A 10,087-nucleotide genomic window follows, 5' to 3' on the forward strand; every position below is an offset into this window, starting at 1 on the left:
CTCATTTATTCCTACAATTATTTGGATAAGTTGATATTTCTCATATTTTACTGGAAAGGAAAGTTATAGGCAAGGGGATGTGGTATCTTGCCAAGAATTATAAGGTTAGTTCTTCAAGGAGGTGTCTGAAAGGTGATATTTTGTCTATTATACTTTTGTGACTTCCATGGTAGGTACTCAATCAAGGATACATAATTGAAATTAACTATGCACTTTTTCATAGGCAAAAGGTTTGGAATGGAAGAAAACTGGAATAGAAACATTTTACCCACTTCTGTTCCCACGTAGGTATTATGTCTTAGGTAAGTTTGTTGGGACCTTTTATATTAACTGACACAAAGAAATTTTACTTCCAAGAACATGATAGTTGTTTATCTTCTCAACTGCCAGTTATGGAATATTTCTTTTTAGTAATTCCCTACTGCAATAAAAGTGACTTTTTATTGTTAAAAGCCATTGCCATGAAGCAAATATTTAAAGGAAGAAAACTCCGACTGGTGAAATTCTAGCAGCAGCTAAACATCAAACATAGTTCCCAGTATTATTTATTTCAGTAAAAGTGAAGATCTTTTTAACTTGAAAGCAGGACTTACATATCTTAACAATTAGTTTAATCTGTGTGTCTTGAAAGTATATATGTTCCATTCATATTTGAGATAGCTGGGGCTAACATAAAAATTAAAATGGACACTAAAAAGTGTTAATACAAGTAGTAACAACAATACAGCAGTCTCCAGTAGTAACTATCAAAAAATGTAGGCCAGTCTATCATAAAAGGCCAAGGTTTAAAGCATAGTTTTTCTAGTGTGTTCTGAAAGTAAATTTGCTGATCTCAGACCATAGACCTTTCTCAAGGTTAAGATTTGGTATGGAAATTATTCTGGTGAAATAATAATCGTTATAATAATTAATTGATTGTTCAATATGAGCAAGAGATCCAGTTAAGTATAATGTATCATTATTTTGTTTACTTCTCACCATAATCCTGTAATATAATTAGGTTTATTTTCCTTATTTTAGAAGACAAAAAAAGTAAAATTTAGAAAGAATGATTTTTGGCAAAAATCACAGAGATAAATTGTGGAGCAGGAGTTAGAACCCAAGTCTGAAGGACCACGGGCCCTAGATCTCACTATCTCCAGTTTTTGGTTTTATAAAAATAGGATTTCTCATATTCTCATCAGATTTAGCCAGCATTTCTTGGTTTCTATGAGAGAAGAGAAGTCAGATTATCAGCAGCTCTGGACTCACCTCTGCTTATCTACACGTCTATTTTTCTTCAACAACTGTGACTGATTACCCAGAGCTTGCTGATGGCTAACATCCTTTTCAGCAAAGTGTTTATCCTGTATTTGTGAATAATATTTCAAATACAAACTCAGATAATTCAATTTACTAAGTGCCAGCTACTTGACGTGTGTGTAGATTGTAATTTTATCTTTCAAATAGGTGAGCATCAGTACCCCTGTTTGATAGAAGAGTCAAAAACAAGATTGCTCAAGATTACATGGACTCATTCACCATTATTTAAAAATAGTTTTGAGGGTCCACCTAGCTCTGCGCTAGTTTGTGAGATTTCCTTCACTGCACAAGGGGCTTTGTTTCCTGTCACTTGGAAAGGGCGTAGGCCATCAGGCTTATTCTATCTCAGTCCACTCAGCCATGTTTCTTCTCCGTCAGTCCTTGAAAACTTCACACACAGGCATAACTGAAGTATGTGAGATGTTTTTCTTCATATAAAAATACACCTAGTTGTAGTTGAAGAGTTTGTGCATCTAGAAAATGCAGCTTGGTTCAGGAAAGAAAAGTAATGGTGAATTTCTCTGAGTATTAGTCAAACAACCATCCTGTATTCTTCCTAGGGGATACCCAGTAGCAGAAGCACTGTTGTATTTTATTTTGCTTTCTAAACAATTTCAAAGACATTGAAATTGAAAACAATAAATTTAAACTCATATAATAACAAGTAAGGTTGTTTTGTATCATTGAGTTTTAATGGTATTAAAATAACTGTTTAGGTTGACAATGACCTTGACAAAGTACAAGAGTAATTTTGACATAAGGACACATTGATAACGTGTCATTCTATCAGTTAAGCCTGTAATTTCTCTTGATCACCCAATGGGCAATTCATTAAGTTAAATTATGTTACAGAAAAATGAAGCTGTTGATAGGATGAAATGTTCTAAAACAGCATCTTGGTCTAATATTGTGAATAAAAGTTCATATTTTTGTGTGTGAATAATCTGATATCTCCAAGAGGGGAAATAAAACATTTACCTCCATTATTTGGATAACTTACTTCATGTAAGACCCATCCATTCAGCAATTGAAATTGAAATTTGCATATAGATATAGAGGGGTATTTTCAAAGGAATGTTTATTTTCTGTGTAAATTAAATACCTGCTTATCCAAATTAGCTTTTTTGTTTTGTTTTCATTTTTGTGACCAGAAGCTTAATCCAATATATTCTATTCTATTAAACAAAATGTGAGCGTGATTCATTCTTTTTTTTTCTTCCTTGTCTCTATTTTCATTTCATTTTATTTCAATATATTGGACACAAAAATATCTTACAAATACTTGTGTCATTTGGTATTTGGAAGTGCTTTCTCTCTACCCCTCATGGATGTGCTGTAAATGTCTCTCAATGATGAAGGAAATATTTTCTATTTCTGTGCCATTCAGTTTGGTAGCTACTAGTCACAAGTGGTTTTTCAGCACCTGAAAGATAGAAAAACTATGGAAAAAATGTCACATATGTCTAGTGGCTATTGTATTTGAAAATATGGGTACAAATTACAATAAATATACTTTTGAGATACATACATGCCCTTTATTTACTTCCTTTATGCTCTAAACTATGTATGTGTATGCATGTGTGTGTGTGTGTGTGTGTGTGTGTGTGTGTAACTGTTTCCTGATTGCTTTCTCTGCATCCTCCAGTATGTTCAACAATGATTCCAAACTCCTGGTATTGACACTTATGTACCATATTATACCAGGGTCGATCTGTATGATTAATGGCATGTGGTAGAAGTTATGGTATGCCAATTCTGAGATCGATTTGGACTGTGGCTTCCATCTTGGGCTATTTCTCTCTCTCTCTCTCTCTCTCTCTCTCTCTCTCTCTCTCTCTCTGAAATAGCTTGTGAAGAACTGAGACCTACCAACAACTACATTAGTGAGCTTAGAGGCATCTACTTCAACCTCAGTGCAGTCTGGAGTTGGCTGTAGACCTGGCTGACAATTTGACTGCAACCTCCTGAAAGACAAGGAGCTGGAATCACTCAGCTAAGCAGCTTTCATATTTCTGACTCTAAGAAACTGTGAGGTAATAAATGTTTACTGTTCTAAACTGTTAGATTTGGGCACATTTGTTATGAAGCATAGATAAATACAGCAAGCTACCTGTTAATCTATGTACGTTTATTTTGCAACTGTGCTTAATGAATTACTTTGTTAATTCTAATATCTTTCACAAGTAATTGCTTTGTATTTTCTAGATAGACAAATATTTGGTCTTTCAAAAATAATATTCCCCCCACACAATACTTAATTCTTATTTCATTTTCTTATTATATTGTTCAAGTAAGAATCAATGAATACAGTTAAATAATAGGGATGACCCTAGCAATTCATTACCTATTACTAGTTTTATTATAATTCCTCTAATGTACCATCATTAGATACAGTATTAACTGTTGGTAGATAAAACTATGTTTTATTGTGTTAAATATAATATTCAGTATAATAAGAAATATATCAAAAATGAATTTGAAATATTGTCAAATATTATTTGGCATTCATTGAGGTAATATTTTTAATCCTTTCACTTGTTACATTGAAAGACTTATGAGCCATCTTATATTTTGGGGAAAAAATAAGTTTATTTTTGGCAACACAAATATCTGAATATTTTCTGTTTAAGCCAATGAATGAGTCTTTTAATTCAGAAGTTATTACTATTGCATCATTAAATAATATCAATATTATTACTTCTAAAATATGCTGAAGAAGTATAGTGCTTAACAGGTGGTATTTTTTTTCTGCCTTTATGGTCTACACAAATGAATTCCATTCTCCCTGGAATTAAGGACTATGTTTTCTACTCATGCACATATTCTTGGTAAAGCATCAATTACAATGTTATATTAATGAAAATTTTCAATAAATGTTTGGATAAGGAAGCAGGTTATTGAGGAGCTGGATTGTTATTTGAGGAGCTTGTTTTTAGGTCCTTTAATTTCACTATATTTTGGAGAGTATTTTTCCAGATTGAACATTTAGTTATCCTTTGGAGATTTTAGACTGCATCATCATGCAATCATGGATTCAGAATCATAAGTCAACATTTGAAAACTTTCTTAAAATTTGTTCCCTTGGGAAATAAGTTCACTCATTCATTCATTCATTTGTATTCGAGTATTGTTGACACACAATGTTACATTAGTTTCAGGTATACAACATAGAGTTCTGACAATTGCAATGCCACATTAAGGAGTATGTCTAAGCAGTTTCACAGGTAAGTTTAAGACAGAGGCCAATAAAAGTAGTAAAAAGATCACCATTTTACTATCACAGAAAAGAAAAATCAAGTTCCTGTCAACTATTAGATGAATGTCTTTCTCCAAAGTACCCACAATTGAATTAATAATAATAAATACATTGGTTTTACAGAATAGGGTAAGAATTAAATCTGCTCACTATCTCATGCATTTTAGGAAAAAAAGAGTTTTCCATGTTCCCTGTTCATTAATTTCCTCATTATATATTCTTTCTATACTTTCACCAGAGATTCATTTGTTCTCAGCCTTTGGCAATGACTGGAGGGCTTGTGTTCTAGGCCATGGATTGTGTTTCTGCATTTCCGCTTTGTTATATGACTCATGTGAAACAAACACCCAGACATTGGACATTGGAAACAATGGTTCCCCAAATCCTGCCTATCTACACCATAGTCCGAGTTTATCATGTGGGTGGTGATTCCCATAGAAACAGATAATAAAACATATCTCTATCAACCAACTTAAATTAGCAGGGTCAGCTATTTTGAGTGGATACCTTCCTCAGAAATATGATATCCATGCAAAAGGAGTACCTGATTCGTGCAACTCAGGCTGCAAGAGTTTCCCCCAAGTATTAATAAATTGATATTGATTTCTTGAGAAAAACTAAATTTTAATGTCATTTTTAATGCAATATTTTGATATTCTATTCTATTTAGGATAGACTCCCTTCACAAATAGAAACATTAAATTTCCAGGTAGGGAGTGAACTTGAAATATATTTACTATTTCCTGGTGTGTTCCAAGCTAACGTTTTTGATGTTATAGTCAGCTCAAAATATCACATTCTATGAAATTCCAGTCAATTTAAAAGGCAGTTAATATGTTGTTGTTTATTTTCTAATTAATGGGAAGTATTTTATTTTTATTTGATGATTTAATCATATTTTACCTATTCACACTATAAATACAAGACTTAATCATCTTAAATTTCTACCTTCTCCATCAAACTGTTGAAGTTTATTTCCTTTTAATTTCCATTAAAGGCATACTTTTAATGAGTTAGACTTATTTCACAATTATTTCTGATCTAAGGAACAAATCAAAATTTCATTTAATCACCAACACAGCAATTTTTATAAAAAATGCAGAAAGGGAGAGAGAGGAAGAGAGAGAGAAAAAAAGAAAGAGAGAGAGAGAGACTCTGCATTCATGTGTAGAATATAATAAACCTATGTGATGGACCATTTATGTGTCAACTTAGCTGGGCCACTGGGGTGCCCAGACATATGGGCTAACTTTATTCTGAATGTGAGTCTGTGAGAGATTTTATGGATGAGATTAATATTTGAATCAGTAGACTGAGGAAAGGCTAGCCCTCACCCAATCAGTTGAAGACCTAAATAGACCTAAAAGCCTAAGAGGGAATTCCTCTGGTCTGATGGATTTGAACAGGGACATCTTTCTCTTCTGATCTTCAGAGTCAAATGGAAACATTGGCTCACCTTGGGTCTTGAACCTCCAGCTTTCAGACTGCAATTTTATACCACTGGCTCTCCTGCTTCTCAGGTCTTCAGACTGGAACTATATGTCACCTCTCCCAGCTCTCCAACTTGCTGACTGCAGATGTCAGGACTTCTTGTCTTCCATATTATGTGAGCCAATTCCTTATGATAAAATTCTAAGATATATAGGATAAGTAGAAATATAGGAAATATAGGTTCTGTTTCTCTGGAGAACCCTAATACAACTTATTTAAACTAATGAAATGTCACTTTATACATAAAATATGATATGATATGGTATGAAATATATTTTGCTTTAGCATTTTTTTCTTAAAATGGTGCATCTTAAACACAGGTATGGATGATTTTCATTATATATGATACTTGTGTGAATTGCTATTCAAATTTGCTTGAAGGAATTTAAGAACATATCTAGGTTTTGTTAACTATGGGTCAACTTTATTACTTTACCATCCTTCCTGTCCCCAGCTAAAGCCATAAAGCTCCTGTTGAGAAAATGAGGCAGACATATTTTGTTCATGGTATGAATTACTCCACAACACTTGAAAAATAGGAAGTGTCATAATCTATGTTTTCCAAATCAAAAGAAATCTGTTCCCAGGATTCTAAAAATCACCATGACAAACAAATAGTCCAATATTAGTTATTTCTTTGGGATTCTTCACTTTGGATTGTCACAGGATCTAGGGGTTTAAGCAATTCTGTATACTGAGGAAAGAAATTTCTGTTCATAAAACTCTTGAGCCAGGTCAGCCATGGGAACTGATACAGGTGCTGATTCCCAGCACCACAAAGTTTATTAACCAGCTTTCATGGACAACAATATAACCAATCAAGCATCCAAGTCTTACCACTTTCAGGGTGCTGGCTGTACTTGAGAGGTTGTATTTTAAGTAAGATATTGCATCTGCATGTGTGTCTCTCAAACTTTTTTAATAAGTTGGGATGAAGTAATTGTTCTATTTTTCATGTAAATTGTATCTTTCACATATAATATTCTTAAGGCCTTAATTTACTTCTACAACATTTTTATTTCTCAGCAAACCTCTACATACAATTTTCATTAGAAACTGTTTTGGAATTTACCTAGTATCATGTTTTCTGATAAATTTTTGATAATTTTAAGAAATTTTAATAGTAATCTTTTTTCAAAAATAACTGAAAGCTTAATAATCTTAAATAAAAATAGTGCTCAAAAATAGTATCTCATCCATTACTAACTACCATAGAAATAGTTACTTACATAGAAAATTTAAAACTTAATATAATGAGCATAAACTAAATACATATATGAAAATCTAAAGTAATTAGGGCCTAGAAAAACAGTCTATGTATTTAGATTTTAGCATCTTACATAATGGAATACATCAATTAAGCTATTTTTTCTAACAAAATGGAAATTGATGAGTATGTTTGACTTTAGTTTTCCTACCTTCCATGGACTTGAGAAAATCATACAGACAAAAAGCTTATCAGTTTTCTAGTTCTGAGAGGACTTACAATTCCCGCAATTCAGAATCTAGATTACTTGAATAATGTATGCATATAAAACTGGGAAGGAAATAATAGTATGTTGGTTGAATTTTTATATGCCATTTTATTTCAGGTGACTTTTAGACAAAGACATGGTTAAGAGATCTCTGAAATTTAATTTCAACAATTGTACTGTGATCTAATTAAAACATATAAAAAAAAGCCAGAAACCACAGTGCATGAAATGCAGTTATTGCTCAATAAATAACAGTAGAAAGAATAATTTATGGTTCTCAAGATTAAGCATGATCTGAGCATATTTGAAATATAATTTGAATGTATTAATTAGTGCAAATCTTTTAATTAATAAACCTTAAAATGAGGCAATTTCAGGGCGCCTGGGTGGCTCAGTTGGTTAAGCGACTGCCTTCAGCTCAGGTCATGATCCTGGAGTCCCTGGATCGAGTCCTGCATCGGGCTCCCCGCTCTGCAGGGAGTCTGCTTCTCCCTCTGACCCTCCCCCCTCTCATGTGCTCTCTCTCATTCTCTCTCTCTCAAATAAATAAATAAAATCTTAAAAAAATGAGGCAATTTCAAATAATAGTTCTTGGTTGGAAGAAACAAATCGAGTTATAAGTTTTTTTCAAAATATCATTAATAACTTGAAACTTAAAACAATGAAGTGTTTTAAGTATATGACTTTGGCAATGCAAACAGTGGGATTAAGGCCAAATGAGCTGCCCATCAGAAAAGATTAATTTAGATAACATGTGGATCAAAAGATCCGAGTTGAAAGGTAATCACATTGTATAATCAAAGTACTCTCTAGAGACATATAATCCAGCTTAGTTATATCTTGATCCTTGAAGTTTATGTCTTGTCAATTCAATATCCATCTTCCCTAGGGTCCAGAGATTTTAAAAAAAGGAAGAAAAAACTGTACATCCTAGTCTTTGTGAAAGTCCCCAAAGAAAGCTCTCTTTCTGAATCAGCTCATTGGTTCTAGAGAGAAAATGTAATTTGTTGATTAATGGGTAGGTAGATAGAGAGAGGAGATGTAGAAGATATAGAGACAAACAGATGGAGAAATAGATTATGAAATCAATCCATCCCTCATTGAATATAATCAACAGGGTTAGGACATATCAGATAGTGAAAGTATAAATTTGATGATGATAATCATACAAACAACATACATTTCTCCTTTACAACATAGATAAACTTAGTAAGATTCAAGGGCTTATCAAACCAATATAAACAATAAGGGAAACAATTGAAATATTTTGAGATGGAATTTAATAAATTTAAATCTCAAACTTATGTTAATGCTCATATCATTTTAGTATAAAAAGTGTATATATATATGATATATATATATATATATATCCCCTTATAAATGATACTTCTATGTCTAAGTAAAAATTTAAAGGTAATAAATTCAATTATTCCTTTATATATCTTTTTTATAGTTTTTAAACACAAGATCATGTTATATACTAGTTGTAGGAACAACCATTAATTCAAAAAGGTATAATTATTATCCTCAGGTAGGATGGGTTTTTATATTACTGAGGAGAAAACACATATGTTTGATCCTGATTTAAAATCAAATAACATTAAATAAATCAAAGAACATAAATGGGCACCAACAATATTTATCTTAAAATATTTTTATAATATTGAAACTTAGGGAAGCATTTTATTGCTCATCACAATTATTGTCAAATTGCTAAGGGTGTGATTCGTTTGTCAGAATAGGGGAGGACATTAATCTGGTTGGGAAAGGAAAGGAGAAGGAATACAGAACATAACAAGAGATCTTGAACTTGGGATAGATATGGCATTCTTGCCATATTGTAAACTGGAGAAACCACTTTTGCTAAAGAAATAAGAAAAGATTATTTCTTAGTTGTAATTGCCTCTTTTAATAATAATCTCCATGAATTGCTGACCGTTGTCTAGAATACTGAAATAATTAAATCTTTTCAAAACTTACTAAAATCTATTTAAAATCATTACTCTATATTGGCAAAGAGATATTATATATAAGTATTATTTTTATTTAATATTATTAAAATTCATTTTATTTTTTTAAGAGGGGGAGAAGGTGGTGAGGGGGGAGAGGGAGAGAGAGAATATTAAGCAGGCTCCATGCCCAATGTGGAGCCCTAAGCAGGGCTCCATCTCCTGACTCTGAGATCATGAACTGAGCCAAGATCAAGTGTCAGATGCTTAACTGACTGAGCCACCCAGGTGCCCCCAATTCATTTTGTTCTTAAGGGAAAACTTTATTTTTTCTGAAATTGTTAAACATATATTTGTATGGTAACTAAAGGGATTATGAGACTAATTCTGGATGTCCCATAAACTGCTGAGATTCCAGAAGTCTTCATGTCATTAGTTATCTCAAAAAGTAGCTTTAAAAATGCATAAAGAGATTTAACCATTAAATGGATGGTCTATGTGGGTGATGTTTAGGATGGTGAAAGTTTATGATTATTTGAAAGAATAAAAAATAATTTTAGGAAAGCATCCGCTTATTATTATAATTAAAAAACATTGTTTACTTTTACTTTTTC

This window comes from Neomonachus schauinslandi, chromosome 2 (assembly GCF_002201575.2).
Source record: "Neomonachus schauinslandi chromosome 2, ASM220157v2, whole genome shotgun sequence".
In the NCBI taxonomy this organism is placed as follows: domain Eukaryota; kingdom Metazoa; phylum Chordata; class Mammalia; order Carnivora; family Phocidae; genus Neomonachus; species Neomonachus schauinslandi.